The following is a 20299-nucleotide window of genomic DNA, read 5'->3' on the forward strand; positions in this document are numbered from 1 at the left end:
GCCGACGGCCAGCTCTGGGGCTACACTGTCTTCATGTAAATTGTTTATCCCCACACTTCTGCTGGCGCACTGGTTTATTTATTATTTACGCCTTACTTTCCTCTGCTGGCGCAAGGGAGAAAATAAAGCGTGAAGTTTGGTTTGGTTTATGGGGTTTAACGTCCCAAAGCGACTCAGGCTATGAGGGACGCCGTAGTGGAGGGCTCCGGAAATTTCGACCACCTGGGGTTCTTTAACGTGCACTGACATTGCACAGTACACGGGCCTCTAGAATTTCTCCTTCAAAGAAATTCCAGCCGCCGCGACCGGAACCGAACTCGCGTCTTTTGGGTGAGCAGCCGAGCAAAATAACCACTGAGCCACCGCGGCGGCAAAGCGTGAAGTAAATGTTTACAAGTGCAAGAGAGAAATGTGAAGTCGTAACTAATGAAGGTGATCAATTTTGTCAGATCTAATCGGCTAAAGGCCTCCACATTGGTACACATTTGTAAAAAGACAGAACAAAACGTGTGAGATTAGTTCACTCCTTCGTCGTCGAAATTTTTAACTGCACAGTTGTGAGATGATTTAGAATTGTCTTACAAAGCAAAGAAATAACTTCTTTTGGTCGGCCGTCACTAAAGTAATCACCTTCAAGTTCTACGCGGGAAAATGTGGATGATAAAGAACGCTCGCCTAAATAAAGCAGATGTGCGCAGCCTCTCCGCTCCCCGTTTAGCACACGACGCGAACGGCCGTGAATATGAGTCGACTGCAGCGCCGTTTGTTCACGTGACCACCACTGCGGCAAATTTTCAGGCGGAGCTGCAAAACTGGTTTAATCAAGTAAAGTTGATCTCTATAAGGTAATGAAAGGGATGTTAGGCCAGATAGGGGACGCTCAGTTTCGAGGATTATTGATGAAATGCGCGCCACACGGAGGGACCAGCCGAGGTACAAAAGCTACCTAATCTGGGATAAAAGCGGGACGCATGGTTTCGGTTTATAATCCTGCCGGCGCGTGGCATTGTTAATGGCGATGCACGGCTAGGCGCCAGAGCCATCTGTCGGCAAAAGATAACAAAAACGAGATGCAGATAAAGGGACTCTGAGTTGGCGCAACGCCAGAACCTCGGCCCTGCCGAAGCTAGAGCTAGGAGGAGCATGTGAATGACCCACGGGCGTGGGCAAGCTGCAGTTAAGCTAGTGCTGTGGCCGAAGAAAGCAGCTGTCGTACGCCGCCAAGCTGAACAGTGTGGAAAGTCGAAGTCACGCGCCCCACAGAAGCCCCTCCCCTACGCGAAAGATCTAAGGTTAAAAAAAAAGAAGCAGCGTTTGTGTTCACGTTCTTCTCTTCTCGTCCTTGTTATGGCTGCGCTGCAATTTTCCAGTATGCAAAATATCACATGTCTTTAATCTATATTAAAGCACAGCATAGGGCCCCTGTCTTTGAAGAGTCTGCTCTGCGATATATATGCAAAACCTAAAAGCAGGAAAGCATAGTGTGCAGTAAAACGGTTCTCACCGAAAAGATATGAGCTAAACAGCGAACCTTGCCACGGCTTGTTTTTTTCTTTTCTATTGCATCATTCTGTACTTTTCATAATTCGTCCTACGTCATTGCCTTACGGCTGTTTTATTCGGGCCTGATATTTTGTTTTACAGGCTGTCAGCATATTACGAATATCTATCCACTTCAGGGAATACTAAGTATATGTAACTTTATACAACCTCGCTAGCCTCCAATCTGCTGTCTCCGTTTTCTGTCAAAGGTAGTGCCGTGTTGTCGTAAGTTTGCTAATACGAAATAGTACTTCAGAGCTCTGATGCAAAGTTTTACATTCTTTAGGGAGGTTCAGAAAGTTCTGCCGAACTTGTTCTTCCTTAAAAACATTGCTTAAAGGCGAAAAGCATGCGGCACTTCGGAACACCACTCAGTTATGCAAAGTGTCTATGCATTACTTGAGTGCGCAGTTGTCTCCTGTATTCCTTTTCGGCACAAACCACCATGAAATATTCGTCCTGCAGGTGCGGCTTACCTATGTGCACACAACAAAAGCTTATATAAATAGTCGTAAATGATCACAAACACCTTTTACGGCATTTCTTTAGTGTCAGTCCCTTGCAGTGATAACGCTGCTTCGTTGCCTCCTATCTTCCCGCTGCACCCCTACCGACAGCTTCAGTATATTCCTTGGAAGCTTCATGATCAGTAAAAATGTACTGAATGGCTCTGATTGCATTACCGCGTTCGAAATTAGCATATTTCGCCACGCTGCAATAATAACTTGCCAACCACAGCGCAGGCTAGCAATGCGATAGGTCCTCCTGGTTAGACTCCCCCCCCCCCCCCCCCCCTTTCATTCCACTGTCTTTCCTTCGCATTCAATAATAAGAGATTGGAAAGAAGCTTCAAAGGAAAGGTACACTTTTAATCGGTACGCCCATTCCAGTTGGTCCCGTTGCTTGTTTCCGCGCTGCTTTGTTTTGTCTTCCTACGACTAACTGCCTCTTACTGACCAATTTATCGGGCCGTCATGTAGAAAGTCGATTTTCCATGGGAAGAAATTGCAGTGCTACACGCCATTTGCGATGAAAGACAGTTAAAAAGAGTTTTATGATAATACGGCATGCCTTCGACCTAATTAGCTACCGCTAATGACTCTAGTTACGCGACACTTCTTATCCCTTCAGCACCGAACGTTTTCGTGTTAGTCAGCATATTATTTCCGAACCCAGTGGTTAAACCCTTTAATTGGCTTTTCGTTTTCTCTCGATATTGATTTTTGAAGTTGCCACAGACCGATATCCAATGTCCGTTGCACGTCTAAAAAAAGTGAATAGAGGATAACTATCAAATTCTGTCGCAAGTCTTCATTAATGGCTTAGTTAAGTAGTTAAACTCGCTGCTGCATACAGTTTTAGACTTTCCGGCGTTTAGGCGTTATAAATCGCGAAATATGCAGACATCAAAGCTTGGGGCAGCCCTGCGGTTTTCGTTGTCATCCCCTTGATTTTTAATCAAGGAAGTCAAGAATCGTCGGAATTATATGAAATAATGTTAATCTCGACCTTCACAGCAACCAATAATGCTCTGCAGAATATCACCTTCGAATCGAATATTGGAATTGTTTACCCGGTTCTACTCGCTCTCTTCCTTTAGAGCTGTTTTTAGAGGCTATTGAATAGTTTTTTCGTTTTTCTTGTTTTCACTCATACTGTTTCGGATGTTTGCCATTGTTGTGCTCCATGTTTTCCTAAACTGTTGTTCACACCCACCCCTGCAATAGGCTAATAGGGCTGCAGTATGTATAAATAAATAAATAAATAAATAAACCGCCGAACATAAGGCAAACGCTTCAACTAGAAGGTTTAACATGTACGTGCCACAGCACAGGCAACTAGGAGAGCTCCACCATAAAGATCAATCCTTCGCATGCTCCTTTATCCAAGACCATTTGTGAAAACGTTACTTTAATCAGAAACAGTAAAGCCTGGGTGTTCCTTAGCGGCTATTCCAGACTTTTTAGGCATCATAATTCCTTTCACTTATTATGCAAACAAAATTCAGCAGGCCTTCGCTCTGCTGAAACCTATTTATGCAGTAATGCGATGCCGGAGCACATTGCACAGGACTGAATGCACTAAGAAGGCCAATAATTATGCAGGCTAACCTCTGTTCCTCAAGTCTCATAAGGGAGACTTAAGCTTATATGTTGTCTTTTTAAAATATCCTGGCCCTGTTCAGTCCCTATTTAATAGTGCCCTTCAAAGGTACGCTCGAGCAGACCACCAAATAGAAGCAGCACTCGCGTCGCGCATTTGTTAATTAGTTCTTAAAAAGCAAGGGAGTCTTCAAACAAGAGGGAAAAACTGCTTCTACGTTGTAATGTGTGAACACTACAGAAATTAATCTAAGTCACTGATGGGTTTGTAACCTTTGTACAAGTCACTGCAATGAAACAGAATGCAGATAACACATTACTCGACTTCGTCAGGTCTATTACACTTTTTTGTTTCTTGCGCGTGGGCTGCAGTTTCCGCTACAGCGGATCATTAGAGCTTCATCATTCTTACTTCGCACTGCTGAGGATAAAATCCTGTGTCTTTCCTTTTTATGAAGCAAATTTTCTTCTTATATCACCTCCAAATACTCTCGTTTTGTGCCAGTAGCAGCCTCCCTATCATAGTAAATGCTTCGGACACATATAGTCATTCGAAGCGTATCATTGTCGATAATAATGTTCCTAGTCACACTTCCCACTTTGTTGCCCTGATATACCTCCGACTGCTCTGTCCGTAGAGATACGTACGTGCACTCAATTTAATTTTTCCTTCTTGACTTAGGCTTTGATAGTATTAGCCTACACGGATTTTTTGCAAAGAATGCCTCTCTGTTCGTAATATAATCTAACCTCGGCTATTTGCTCTTGCAGAGCACGCTGCCCTGTCCGTGGCATTTGCAGAAACTTCACAAACGCTAGCCTTCTCGACCATCAATTTCGGCGTAATAAGTGAGCGCTGGCAAGCCTCACTGGTTACACAGTTTGCTTGAACGGGTTTACTGTAATATGCTGGTCACAGATTAGGAGTGCCTTCCAAATAGAGCCCAGCCACTTCTAGATCCTATACTTTCTCATAATGAGAATGTGGCATGCATCCAGTCTTGGTGCATTCAAAATAGGCCACGCCTTCTGTAAGCTTATTATCGGTGCGGCGAAATAGATATCCTCTACAGAATCTGTGAAACCGTTGGGCGCTGAATTATTTTTATCCTCATGAAGTTGTCAATTTATCGCTCAACTTTACCTCCTATGTTCTGAATGATTCAACGTAAATCTCTTGTTTAAAGTGTATTTAAAGGCAAATTTCAGCTAACTGGATTATCAGGTTAACTTTTTGTTTTATTTACTATTTTGTAATGGCTCTTAGATGAGCCACAGGCATTTTCAAGCTATTTTCTTTAGCTTTTGGCCTGTGGCTCATTCTAAAGACTGTATGCACATTTGTAAAATAAAGTTTGGATTCAATTAAAAAAATTCAACTGTTTTAATTTTTTTTCTTTATAGTAAAGGCTCATTCAGTGGGTGATTGAACCCGCCGTTTGCCTTTTTGACTTTGCTCATCCGGCGTAGGCCAGTAGCCTCGCTGGCAAATCAATAGTCTTCCCCGCGACGGTGCTTACGCGCGCGTCTTACGATTAATGTAAAAGCATCGCAGCTCACAAGCCGCTCCTTTCACTTATGCCTCTCGGCGTCCGAAATGATCCTAGGATCGCAGTCACGCTCCGGGCTGTGCTGAATCCCCGCTGTGGAGTCAACCGGCATGAGACGAAGCCTTTGTGCATGTACAGTGGTAGCTCCAAAGACATTCTATGCAGCCTGCCGGTTCAGCGTTGTTACGTAAAGGTAACTAAAAATAATAAGAAGGAGGGCGAAAACATTTCTTTTGGCAACTCACTCCAGTTCTATAGGAGCTGTTCTGCTCATCCTCGGCCGTCACTGGCGTGCAGGGTTAGAAGGGTATTAAGAGGTTTGGAGTGATAATGACGTGATTTTATTCGCTCAGTAGAGTCATGGCTAATCCGTTTTTCGTTCCCGCAAAGAGGAGTCAAAGGTTGTGGATGTCATTTGAACGTGCAGCGTGTCAGCTCTCCCGAGATTTATGGTAGAGGATTCAAGGAAGGTGAGGTGTTCAAAATTAAGTCTTTCATGGGGCACCCTAGGATCATGCGTCCTCAGGATGGCTGGCTGCGGTGATGGACTAAGGACAACATCTTGAGAGTCGTTGCATTCCCAATTTAAACTGAAGCGCGACAACTGAAGGGTGGAAAGGAAACTGAAACCTTATTCGAGAGAGGCTGAATTCCAGATTAGTTTTTTTAAATTTCAGGGATGCGTACGCTCACCTTTATTAATATTATTCGACATCAGCTCTGTTTTCTCTTTAGAGGCTAATATTTCTGCCTTCTTGTCCGGCGTGTTTTGACGCCTAAAGCTGGTAATGTGTTTTTATGCGATAATCAGTTTATTCACAGTGCCCGTTTACGGAACGAGGAGGTGATATGACAGCCATGCTTTTTCGCGGCTGTTGAAAAAGAGCTGCTTTTATTTTGCCTGCGATATTCACAGAGGTAGTGAGTGAGATACACCACATTAAGTTTAGCGCAGGAAAGTCCTCGCGCTCGTAATTTTGAGTCCAGCACCCGTTCTCACGAGTGTTTGCATCCATTTTCTTGTTAGCATATACCTCCACGAATAAATAACGAAGTTGCGCCAATGTTCAGGCCAACAAAGCGTTGCCCTTGAACTATGGGCCATGAAAAGAAATCTCTGTACGGCGCCGAGATTGAGGTTAAGCTTCTTGCAGCTACTTGTGTTGTTAACCTTGCGGATTCAGCCAGCATTTGTTCCACCGGTGCGAAAATGAAATGCTGAATAGGGTCCACAAATCAGGCACATACTTCCCAGATGACTAATCGACATGGCTCTAAACGCAATCCCCTATACCATTCAATAGTCAACTCCTGCTGTCACCCCCTGGAATCGTAATACGAGTCCTGGATGAACATTAAGCGAAGGTGTGAAGCCTCCTTTGTACACAACTGTTTTTCGCGCGAGTAGACAATATCCTGACGATAATTGTGAGGGGCTCCTGTACTCTTGAGAGAAGCGAACAGCACACACTCTTCCACGTTGTACACTGGACAGCACAGAAGATAATGTTCTATATCACCACACATGCGGATCACAGCGGAAACGATGCCAGAGCCGTCTTATACATCCACGCAAGGGTTCGAGCAGAGCCATTTCGAATGCGAGGGTTCTGAAATGGCCGAGAATCGTTTATCTGAAAAGTTATTTGGCATCTTAAGGGACCTTTCTTTATGAATTACCCGACAGCGCTGTATGAACTAGACTCTCGGCCATCTCACTGCCTATGACACCTATATGTGAGGACATCCTTTGGAATCGTGTAGACAAGCCTCTGCTGTGCAGATTATACACCATGCGCAAAAATGCGCAGAACATAATGAACAAAAGCGAACAGCTTGAGGCACTTCTTGGCTACAATCCACACGTCGTCATCATCACTGAGACATGGAACCGCGATGATATAGATAATAAACACGTTTTTCCTCCAACTTATGAAGTCTACCGAGGTGACAGATTATTCAGGCGGCTTTAACTCGTCAAATCGATACATCTCCCTTAAGCTATCTTTTAGGGGCCGTTCCATCTTTATATCCGCTGTTTACCGAGCTCCAGATTCCCCTCCTCAGTTTCTACGCTATCTGTCAAAAAACCTGTCATTATTCAAACATGAAAACGTATTTCTTGTCGGTGATTCTTGCCTGGCACTAATTGGGATTTGGCCTCATCTAACTCATGACATGGCGCAAATGCTGCCAATTTATTTAATATTATGGTGTGTCACAATTTGAAACAGGCAGTAGGACAAGCTACACGTATTCCTGGCTCGTCTGCCTCCGTTCTTGACTTGATTTTTGTGAGCCGCTCTCTTGAAACACTTTATTTTTCGATTCATAAAGGATTGTCAGACCATGTGTTGGTGTATTTTACTTGTCATTTCGTCGCTGATAAACGTGCCGTACCGCCCAAAACCGTGCTTGGAATAGATTTCTCGCGTGCCAGGGTGAGAGTATAGTATTGTTTAGATATGTGTGTCATCAGCTTTGACAGAACTGACACATCTGAACTCTGGTCTAAGTTTAAAGATATATGCACATATTGTATCAACCAATTTATTCCAACAAGAGCCAACAAAATCTGGCAAATCTATTCTTGAATTACGCGAGAAATCTTACATTTCAAAAGAAAACTTAAACGCTTAGAAGAGCATGGGTCCCTCGCAGCATCATTCAAGTGAAGCAAGTTTCTTTGACCAAAGCTGTTCCGGCTGCTAAGCGACAATACTTTCAAAACCTTCTGCCAAATTTCATTCCTAACGCACCCCCGAAATTTAGGAATTTTTAAGGTAACCAAAAAATCCCTTTCTGCGGTTATGCATGTTGGCACGTTGCTCACCAACAAAAAAGATATTGCTGACAAGTTCAGTTCATATTTTCACAGTGTGTTTTTCTAACCTACAAAGAATTTTACAACGCGTGATTCTTGTTCCCAGCCTATGCACGATCTTGTATCACAACCTGGTATCTTTTCAAAGCTTTTGAATCTTAAAACACAAGCAACTGCTGGGCCTGACGAAATACCTACTGATTTCTACATCGTTATGCTGAGAAGTTTGCACGTTCTTGCCATCTTTTTCGTACTTCTCTTTTGTCTTCAAGTCTACCACCCGATAATCTTCCCACCAGGCACCCTTCAGAAGTCAAAGAATACAAGTATCTAGGAGTAACACTAACTTCACTTCTTCACTTCACTTTATTCACCTTAAAGACCCCCTTCAGTGGTATTACATAAGGGGTGGGTTAGTATATTCAACAATAATAAATACATCTCATTGCAGTGTGATACAAGTGGTTACAGCGGATAAGAATGAAGATGGGCACGTGGTGGCGGCAACATCGGCGGGGAGGGCATTCCAGTCAACAATGGTGCGGGGAAAAAAGGAACCTGAAAAGGTTGCAGTGGGCGATAGAGGCCGGAAGATCTGAAACCGGTGTGCAGTGCGGTGAGATATGCGGGTCCGATGAGAAATGTAAGGTGTTTGATTCAGAGTGCTATGGAAAAATTTGTGGAGCAAACACATGCAGGTGACGCGACGGCGAGTTTCAAGGCTTTCGAGACCGGAATTAATCTTTAGAGATGAAACGCTGATCGTATATGAATATGCGGAATGAACAAAGCGAATGGGGCGGTTTTGAACTGATTAGAGTGCATTTGTTAGGTATATTTGGTGTGGATTCCAGATGGGACTGGCGTACTGGAGTTTAGGTCTAATAAGGGTTTTGTAAGCTAGAAATTTCACATGTTGCGGTGCGTGACGAAGATGACGTTTTAGGAATCCTAGAGATCTGTTAGCAGATGATATGACTGTGGTAATGTGTGTTCGCCAAGAAAGATGGCTACAGAGTGTTACACCAAGGTGCTTGAACGATTGGACGCTTTCTATAGATGAGTTGGCAGCTGTATAGGAGAAAATAAGGGGGTTGCGTTGGCGGTGAAATGAGAGGAGTTTGCATTTTTTAGCGTTTAGTGTCATTAACCAGAGGTCACACCATTCATGGACGCGGTTGAGGTCATTTTGAAGAGCCACTGATAAGAAATGTTAGTAATGGTACGATAAATTACACAGCCGTTGGCGAATATGCGAATTTTACACGATACTTGTTGTGCCAGATCGTTAATATATATTAAGAAGAAAAGCGGTCCGAGCACAGATCTCTGCGGGACGCCGGATGTTATAGGGAGAGTGCTTGAGTTGTGATTGCTAATAGAAACAAACTGAGAACGGTTAGCTAGGAATTCTTTAATCGAGTCTAGAATATTAGGGCGCAAATTTAAATAGGGGTTTTTAAGTAATAGGCATTGGGGTGGTACCTTGTCAAAGGCCTTCGCGAAATCTAAAAATAATGCATCGGTCTGTAGGTTACGGTCGACGTTAGCATGCAGATCGAAAGTGAAGATTGCCAATTGGGTCTCGCAGGAGAGTCCCCTACGAAACCCGTGCTGAGCTGGATGAAAAAAGTTGTTAGAATCTAGGAATTTTATGACGTGGGAATAGACGACATGTTCCATGATTTTGCCAGGCACACTGGTTAAGGAGATGGGAAGGTAAATCAGTGGAGAGTCCTTTAGACCTGATTTGTGGACCGGAATGACCCTCCTAACCATCCAGTCATCCGGTAGCATTCCTGCTGAAAGCGATTGCGAATACAATAATGAAAGATATATGGCTGAAATGTGTTTTGTGTTTTTCAGTATTTTGGAGTTGATTTCGTTCACTCCAGCAGCTGATGAAAGTTTTATTCTCTCAGTATGGTTAGTTATGCCTTGCACTGTGATGTCAAGGGGTGGCATTGTTGGTAGTGCTACAGTAGGCGGAGTGGGTAGTGATGAGTTTGTTTCATCTGTCAAGACGGACGCAAAAGCGCGGTTAAATATTTCAGCACATTCATCATCAGTGGCTTCCTCACCCGCGGCGTTTGTAATAGGTGTGTTGCATGTTGCTTGGGGGTTTATTATTTCCCAAAACCTCTTGGGGTTATTGGTTAGGATTTTTGGCAGATCTTTTTGAAAAACGGCACGCTTGGCGGAGCGAACTGTAGCATAATATGTTTCTTCAGCTGTATAGTAGCGTTCCCATGCATCGGCACTTCGATTCCATTTCGCAGTACTATAAAGTCGTTTTTTTTCCTTTCCAATCTTTTAAGATCATGTGAGAAACACGGTTTTTGGCGGTTTGCACGAAAGCTGATACAGGGAATGAATTTGTGTGATAGTTCGTTATCTTGTTTTTGAAGACTCACCAGTTATCACTGAGAGCCCGGAGATGAAATACTGATTGAAAACAAGGCAGAAAAGCTTCTAGTTCGCTATTGATTGCTTCGTAATTTCCTTTATCGTATAGGCGGATGGTTTTCGTGAACGTTTGGATGGAGGTGGGGGAAAACTTTAACGTGGCGTGAATAACCTTATCATCACTGACTTCGCGCAGGTATGTAATTGATGATAAGCTTTCAGGGTCGTTGGTGAGTATTAAATCTAGGATGTTTGAAGATTCGTGCGTAACGCGAGTCGGTTCGAGCACCATTTGCCCCAAGTTAAAATTTAAACAAATATTTGCAAAATCTCTAGCTTCAGAGTTACCTGCTGTTAGTGGGCCTACATTTTGCCAATCTATACTCGGGAAGTTAGTTTCCAAAGAGAACAACTTGTGCAGTGGGGTATATCTTTGTAATTTGATCTAGAGAATCGTTTAGTTAAGGAGCGAATAACGGGTTGGTGTTAAGGGCTCTGTAGCACACGTCAAGTAGAATGGTTTCTGGAGAAGCGCTGCATTTTAACTACAATATTTCTAGATCTGAAGTTATGTTAACAAGGGAACACGAAATATGGTTGTTAATAGCAATAAGAACACCTCCTCCGCGTTTGCCCTGACGATCTTTACGATAAACGGTAAAATTCGGTAAGTCATCTAAAACTTCATTATCACTGACTTCGCTTGATAGCCAGGTTTCCGTTAGGATTAATATGTTGCTGCCAGAAGATAAAATGAGATTACACAAGGCCTCGCGCTTTGGAAGGAAACTGCGTGCATTGGTGTAGATTATAGAAAAGGAAAGATTAACTCGACAGATAGTCGGCGGCCGCTTGCGCGCTTTCCGACGGCGAAAAGATTCCTATGGGATTTCTTTGACTGACTGCGTAGCTTGGTCAAAGATATACCGTTTCGGCCCCATGTGCAGCGTTTTGTAACGGAAGGAAAAGGGTGCAGACTTGGTCCTAGCAAAGACCACAAGGTATTTTCGTGCGTTTCAAACGGGTAGAGAAAAATCTTCGCCAATGCTGAAACCAGTGTCTTTAAGCTGAGTGCCTTTGGAGGGTATGCCCGCAAGGGCACCTTGTGTAACGAGGTGGTGCTTGGCGGCACCACGGACCCTTAGCCCCCAGTGGTCAATCCTCGGCCGATGGGCTCCTCGTCTGTCTACCAGGCGGGTAGTCCCGGGACCTTCCTCTGTGTATAAAGGTGAATCAGAGGCGACAAAGTATCAGGAACCCTTAGTTTATACATGCCGTATGGTAAAATCTGCAAAAAAATCTGATCGGCCCCCAAAAAGGGGTCGCACCGATGTCAAGAAATTGAATCCACAGAAGCCAGAAATGTTTGCGAAGTTTTTTATGGTTCACTCAAACACTGATGGACCGGTAGCCAACCTCTGCATTTGTCATCGCCAACACCCTAAAAAGCTGTGTAGGCAAAGACTACAAAGCAAAAAAGTAGCGAACCGGACATCTCCTTGTAGAAGTAAACACAAAAGAACAAAGTACCAAACTGATGTCATTACAGAATCTTGGAGAAATGAGCGTACAGGTAACCCCGCACCGCACCCTGAACCACTCGAAGGGCGTCATATCTGAATATGAACTCCTACAGAGTACCGATGCGGAAATGGAAGAAGAACTAGCTCAACAAGGAGTAATAGCAGCCCGAAGAATAACCACCCGGAGAAACAATGCAGAAATCAAGACAAAACACATTGTCCTAACTTTCAATGGCACAACTCTGCCTGACTCCATCCACGCCGCATACCTCCATTGCAATGTCCGCCCATACATACCAAATCCGAGACGATGTTTTAAGTGCCAGCGCTTTGGACACAGCATGTTGGCTTGCCGCGGTAAACCCACTTGTGTCACTTGCGCAGAAGACGCACATACAGAAGAAAGATGCGAACGCACACCAAAATGCGTCAACTGCAATGGCGCACATGGCGCGTACTCCAGGTCGTGCCCAGTCTGGAAAACAGAAAAACAAATTATAACTTTGAAGACCACAGAAAACTTGTCCTACCTTGAGGCAAAAAACGCGTCTCTTTCCAACAGAAAGGGACATACTCTGAAGCGGTGACGCGGGGACGGCCGCCGCCTTCAGTTTCTGTCGGCACACAGGTCTATCCGGTGGACCTGGTGTCGACACCCAAGTCCCCACCACAGAAGTCGGTGGTACAGTTCACAGGGCTGAAACTTTCGCGAGAAGACCACGCGATCCTCGCTGGAGGCCCTCAGGCCCCACTTTCAGCAGCGGCATCCTCGGCGACAGACACCCAGAACAGTTCAGCTGAACTGGACCTGTCGCCCCACCCCTCCAAGAAGGCACCTGCTGGCCCAAAAGACTCTGCCGCTGGAGCAGGGCCTGTTTCAGCGGTGCCAACAAAAAAGACGAATGCGAAGGCCACGGGCCATCGCAACCAAGAAGCATCCCCCACGTCCACCGTGGAGGATATGGATGTCGGCGAAAGTCCGCCGACATCTAAAACACACACGTCCGCGGCGTCTCCGCGGAAATCCGGCGCCACGAAAGTGGCGATGGATAAAACTCCTGGTTCGCCACCGCTGCAGCGGCGGCGAGACTCCCTAGAGAAGAAAGGGAAACCACGAATCACTGCTCCTGAGAATAAGTAACTTTCCCCAATCCCCAACTTATCACAATGGCGTATCCAATACAATGGAACTGTAGAGGTCTACAGAGAAACTACACAGACATAACCGATATGCTCAAAACAATGGCACCTACAGCTGTGTGCCTGCAAGAAACGAACCTTGGGCCACAGCACACAAACATCTTAAAAAATATATAATATTTTCCGGAAAGACCGAGTGCAAGCTAGCCGACTCTCGGGAGGCGTCGCTATCATTACGTAAAGCGATGTCCCTACAAGAGAGATAGCACTAAAGACAAACTTAGAAGCGGTCGCAGTAAACATCATTAGCTATAAAACGATAACAATATGCTCTGTGTACATACCACCACACAACACAATTACAATGCATGATCTAGAAGAACTTCTGGAACAGTTGCCTGACCCATATGTGATAATTGGGGATTTTAACGCACACTCCTCATTCTGGGGAAGTGAGCATACTGATTCCAGAGGTCAGCTCATCGAGGATTTTATTCTTTCGAATAACATATGTTTAATGAATACGGGAAAAGCCACGTACTGCTGCCCCAGCTCTGGAAAAATGACCTGCCTCGATTTAGCATTTGCATCTCCATCAGTTTTTAATGATTTCATTTGGGATGTTTTACACGACCTTCGGGGAAGTGATCACTCACTTACGGTTTTAAAGCTAACATCAGCTACAGTCATCCTCCCTACGAAGCCTCGGCGATGGAAAATTCACCTCGCCGATTGGGCACTTTTCAGAACGAAGGCCACATTAGAAAAAGAATATGCCGAAACCCTTACTATAGAAGAACTAAAAAAAAAATTTGTCACATGCTTAATATCTGCAGCAATAGAAGCCATCCCACAAACGTCTGAAATTGCACGAAAAACACATAAAATTTGGTGGTCAAATGAATGCTCATTGGCTAAAAAGCAGCAAAACAAGGCTTGGGACAACCTTCGCAGATATCCCACTGCAGAAAACCTGCTCATCTTCAAAAGGGCTAGGGCCAAATCACGATACACTAGACGCAACGCAGAAAGGGCATCATGGCAACAGTACATATATCCTCCATAAACAGCTCAATATCATCAAAGAAAATGTGGGAGCAGGTGCGGAAATTCACAGGAAATTTTACTCCATTCACATTTCCAATGTTAACAACACCCGGTACTCAAACAAGATTAGAAGAGCAGGCCAACATATTGGGTGAGCATTTTTCCAAAGTTTCATGCTCATCCAACTACACACTAACATTTCAAAAGCACAAAACAATAGTAGAAAAACAAAAACTTCCCTTTGGAACATGCATACACGAAGACTACAATCAGCTTATTACAATGCAGGAACTAAACACAGTACTAGCATCCGGTAAAATAACAGCACCAGGCCCAGACAATATACATTATGCCATGCTTGCTCACCTCTCTGAGACTGCCATAGAGGCTCTCCTAAAATTTTTCAATAAAATATGGATGAGTGGAGAAATCCCTCAAGCATGGAAAGAAGCAATCATAGTACCCTTCCTAAAACCTGGCAAACCACCAACTAGTCCCACCAGTTACAGGCCAATAGCACTCACTAGCTGTATAGAAAAATCATTCGAAAGCATACTAAACATCAGACTAACCTTCATACTTCAGTCCCAGCAACTTTTAGATATACACCAGTGCGGTTTTAAAAAGACATGTTCAACAACCGATCACCTCGTTCGCTTTGAGAACACAGTTCGGGAAGCGTTCATCCACAACCAACAGTGTATCGGGGTCTTCTTCGACCTGGAGAAGGCTTAAGATACCACGTGGAGGTTCGGTATCCTCCGTGACCTAGCGGACCTAGGTATCCGCGGCAGGATGCTCGGCTGTTTGAGCCAATTCCTAAGCAACCGTACATTCAGAATCCGCCTAGGTGCAACCTTCTCCAACACTTTTATTCAAGAAACTGGCGTACCCCAGGGGTGCATCCTCAGCACGACCTTATTCATCATCAAAATGAACTCCATAGGAAAAGTAATCCCAAAATCCATAATGTACTCAGTTTACGTAGACGACCTCCAAATAGCATGCACGTCTTCCAGCATACCTGCCTGTGAGCGACTGATACAAATAACAATAAATAAACTGGCTACCTGGGCAGATAGAAACGGATTTAGATTTTCCCCTCAGAAAACAGTAGCGGTTCTGTTCTCTTTGAGACGAGGCCTACAGGCCGACCCCACACTATATCTAAACCAAACCCCATTACCTGTCAAACAAGGGCATAAATTTGTAGGGGTAACTTTCGATAAAAAGCTCACTTTCTTGCCACATATAAACAGCCTAAAGAAAAAAGCTTCCCAGGCCCTCAATGTACTGAAACTACTGTCAAGAAAACGCTGGGGGTCTGATAGGGCATGCCTGTTACATATATACCGTTCTCTGGTTCGCTCTAAGTTAGACTATGGGTCCATAGTATATGGCTCAGCAAGACCATCCTACATAAAACGACTGGATCCTATCCACAATCTTGGATTAAGGTTGTCTTCCGGTGCTTACAGAACTTCACCAATAGCAAGTCTGTATGTGGAAACGAATGAACCTTCCTTAGAAGATCGAAGAACTGCACTAACTTGTACATACATCCTCAAAATCCTTTCTCAGCCCAAACATACCTGTTACCCTATTGTGTCGAAATGCCCATCCCGAATACTCTTCAACAACAAGCCTCACGCAATTAAGCCGTTGCTCTTGCGCTTCGAAGAAAAATGCCAAGCTCTGAACATACTAAACGAAATTAAAAATATTGCCCCAAGACACGAAGCGCTACCACCTTGGTACACTCTCCCCACAGTGTGTGACGTCACACTAACACGCCTCAGTAAAACCTGTACGCCACACAACCATATAATACAAGAATATCTAGCACTACATGAAAAATACAGAAATTACACTGCATTTTATACTGACGGTTCAAAAACTCATGCTCATGTAGGTACGCGCTGTAATACAAGGAAAAAAATGAAAATGCAGTACGACTGCCCTCATGTGCTACAGTTTTCACCGCGGAGTGTTACGCTATTAGTGTTGCGGTACAGAAAATAACAAATGAAAACATCAAAAACAGCACCATTTATACAGATTCACTGAGCGTCCTTACAGCATTAAACTCCAAAAATGCCACAGAGCCAATGATTGGAAGCATCATACACAAAATAGTAAAGATCACAACACAAAAACATGTTATAAAATTATGCTGGATTCCCAGTCACGTTGGCATTAGGGATAATGAGAGAGACGAGATGTGTGCTCCACAAGCCAGAACCATGGAAATAAAACATGCGAATTTGCCTCCTAGGGATTACATGAAGTTAGTGCATAGCAGACTAAGAGCCAAGTGGCAAGCTTCTTGGGATAATGAAGGACACAACAAGCTGCATACCATAAAGCCCATTTTAAAAGAATGGAAATCATGCCGTCATAAAGAGCGTTTTATCGAAGCAATTTTATGTCGTTTACGCATAGGTCACACACACATCACCCATAACTTCTTATTAACAAAAAAAGACAAACCTCTGTGTGAAATGTGTGGTGAGGAGCTCACAGTAAATCACATTTTAATTTCTTGTTCGCAACTCGAAGAACTTAGAAAAAATTGCCGACGATTACGTTACTTCCTAATGCGAAATTTGAGCGCAGCAAAAAGCTGTGTCACCTTTTCGATAGATTGAGGCAAAGAAATCGAGCAACACATGTATGCGCTATCACAGAGTTATTTTTTTTATTTTTCACACGTATTCCTTTAACAAAGATTCCACTAACAGTTCTTGACTGTCATGAATGAAGCTTTGTGGTCGGAGAAATAGACTGATATATGTTCGACTTGGTACACCAATGCTTGATTCTCAAAGACGAGATCTATACAAGTGCCTCGCGAGGTTGTCACAGCCGTGGGACGCGTTACGAGCGAGAGGAACGGGATGTTCTCCCGCAGAAGTGTTAGGAAATTGCTGTTTGTCTTTATGTCAACATTAAAGTCCCCCACTACTAACATCGGTGTGGATCGATGGACGGTTAATGCGAGTTGCAGGAAGTGCACGACGTCTTTCGTGAGTGCGGTAGGGGCGAAGTAGGCAGCTACTACCAGCAAGCCGTTGGGCAACTTTGCGGCGCACAGTTCGCCAAGTTCATGTGACGTGCCAAACATTTCGACTGGTATTGCAGAGAGACCTGTGCGCAAGTAGATAGCGACTCCCGCCGCTCTGTTCTGGTCTCTGCGAGCACCACAGCAGTATAGGAAATCTATGATTTCGAGAGGCTCTTCGGGATCCGTCAAGGTTTCAGCAAAGCAAGGTACAGAGGAATGGCGCAGAATGTGATCGTGGTGTACGTCCTTGGCATGTGCGGCAAGGGAGCGTACGTTAAGAATGTGGTTGTGAATGATGAATCAAGTGCTGCCAGCGAATGATGCGTCCATTGGCTGTCTGCGTGTGTTACTGATGTGTGGTTAACATGTTAAGCTTCGCCTGTAAGAGTGGAACGCGACAGCGTCTTCCAACGCTGCCAGGGAGTCCACAGAACGCCATCGCCAATTCGGCTGTACGCCTTGCTGGACGGTAAATTTATTTTTTGAGGAAAGGAAATGTATCTCTCTCGCATATCTGGGTGGACACCTGCACCTCGCCGTAAGGGGAAGGGGGAAGATGGGAGTGAACGAAGACGCCGTATTAGCTAGACGCGCCTTTGTTCATTCCAAACCATTCAGCTGGCATTACGGAGTGGCTAGCGTGCTCGTATCGCACTCCGGAGACCCTGGTTCGATTCCCCAACTCGACCAATTTCGTTCTCGGTTTTATAGATTTATGCGGTCTAACTAGAAAGGTTAATTAGGCTATTTCATATTTACATTATTGCATTTCTATCCATCGTGTTCTGTCATTAACCTGTCAATTGTTGGAACTGTCTAGGATGTTCGACACAACGTATATGAAACGAGCAACGTCTTACTGAGTGGGGAAGTGCGTGGTGGTGGTGGGAACGCGGCTTCGTACTTATCTGTTTTTTTTTTTCAGCAGCGTCTCCTTCCGCGGACGCTGTTGTCGCTGCGGCTCGCGTCTTTCTTTTCTCTTCTTCTGACCTCTTCATTCTCCTCTATATTAATTAGGCTAATTGATTAATTAAGCAATTAACTAAACTCAGTCCAACTTAGTTGCAGCATCACTATACGATCCCTCTGATTGGTTGCATGGTTACTAGCCAAAGTACAATTGGCCCCATTTGAAATTCGCGCACTGTGACGTCACGAGCATTTCGACCAATTGAAAAGCATGACATTGGGGGCGGAGCTGGTTACGAGGCCGACGCCGACGCCGACGCCGACGCCGACGACGACGCGAAACCCAGGAACGGACGCCAAAGAGCTGCGCTCTAAAAAATTTTTTACGGTATTTTACAATGAACACATTCCATTTCATCCCGCATTGCTTTTAGGCGAACAAACACTTGTCGAGTTTTCACTTGTTTGTAAGTTTCTAAAGAAAGCCAATGTTTTAAATCTATTATAATGTAACCTCTACACACTTAACAAAACATCATCTCACCTTGTGTTTGGCGCATGATAGCCATAGTTGCTTATGCGCCATAAAACCCCATATAACTAACTAACTAACCTTTGGAGGGTATGATCCCTTTTGTTTTGAATGATGACAGCTTCACTATTATTGGCCTTTTGCGGTCATTGCTGTGGCGGCCGAGGCGGTGTGCGCGCTCTATTTCTTTAGGTTCTATCACCAGGTTGAGGGTGTCAGTGCAGTGTTGAATGATTGTTTTTTCTGATTGGTAATAAGACTCTTCTTCATTTGGGCCCGGAAGGCCGTAGAATACTAGGATGTCTCTTCTCGAGCGGTTCTCGAGATCGTCCAGACGCTTGTTCAAATCAAAAAGCTGCTCTGTCGTTCTATCAGCGTTTGCTTGAAGTTTTTCCACTTCGGCTCGAAGGGTGGTAAGGCACTCGCATTGGGTTTCGAGGTCAGCAATCCGTTTGCTTAGGGCAGATATTGATTTATCAGTTTGCTACCAGTTGACTTTTAAGGCCCTGCACTTCAGTGATAAGATGTAACTGTCCGGAGGACAGCTTTTGTAATTCAGTCATAATATCATCAAGATTAAGTGGTCCCGGTTTCGTTTCAACGTCGCCCGACAGTAGTAGTAGAGCGCGAACGACATTTACACATTCAACAGCAAGTTCAAGGCAGCACTGCGGGCTCGGCAGCTGCACCAAGCAATAGTTGCAGTTTTCTTAGAGAAAAGGGAATCACCCACCTGCATAGCGAAGGTAAGCGGATCAGCGGCCCGTGCAGTGGCACAGCCGCAGAGCCCACAGTGTGCCGAAGGTGGGTGTCGCTCTTTTATAGATGACGTGTGTGATGCTGTCGGTGACGATGGTGACGCCGATGCAGCCTCGTTGGTCCGGCATACGAGAGGTGGCGCTGCCAGGGGTTCCGTATCGTTGGTGGCGACCAGTTGCAATGTACACAGTTCATCTTGTTGATATGGTGTCCGGATGTCAGCTGCGTAGCCGGGTGTCCGGATCGTCAATATCGGCAGAAGAGCAAAGGTGATGACTTGAGCAAGGACCTGCATAGCGAAGGTAAGCGGATTAGCGGCCCGTGCAGTGGCACAGCCGCAGAGCCCACCTAACTAACGAATACTCTTAGTTGGAATAAATATATTGACACTGTATGCTGTTCTTCGTTTGACAATCTCTGTTTTCTTAGGCAGAAGTTCAAACAAGCTCCCCCTAAAGTTTAGCAATTTATCATAATACACCATGATTAAACCAAAACTTGAGTATTCATGCACTTTTTACGACCCTCACACAAAGAATAACATTAATTCTCTATAAAGAACTTAGCGCAAAGCTCTTCGGTTCATATTTTCTAAATATCGCACCATTGATTGACCATCTTTTGTATTGCTTCAACATAATATACAGCCCCTCGAAGCTCGGCGCAGAATACTGAGGTTAAGATTTCTCTTTCGCCGCCGCGGTGGCTCAGCGGTTATTGTGCTCGGCTGCTGTCCCGAAAGACGCGGGTGCGATGGCGGCCGCGGCGGCTAGAGTTTCTTTAGAGGAGAAATTCTAGAGGCCCGTGTACTGTGCGATGTCAGTGCACGTTAAAGAACCCCAGGTGGTCGAAATTTCCGGAGCCCTCCACTACGGCGTCTCTCATAGCCTTAGTCGCTTTG

At 44.7% G+C, this 20299-nt stretch overlaps 1 pseudogene; it reads right to left on the reverse strand.

Annotated features, from left to right (window-relative positions):
• Positions 1-11305: 11305 nt before the first annotated feature.
• Positions 11306-19693, reverse strand: LOC149360784 (uncharacterized; annotated as a pseudogene).
• Positions 19694-20299: the final 606 nt, after the last annotated feature.

Source organism: Amblyomma mixtum, chromosome 2 (assembly GCF_055824585.1).
Source record: "Amblyomma mixtum isolate Tamu chromosome 2, ASM5582458v1, whole genome shotgun sequence".
Lineage (NCBI taxonomy): Eukaryota > Metazoa > Arthropoda > Arachnida > Ixodida > Ixodidae > Amblyomma > Amblyomma mixtum.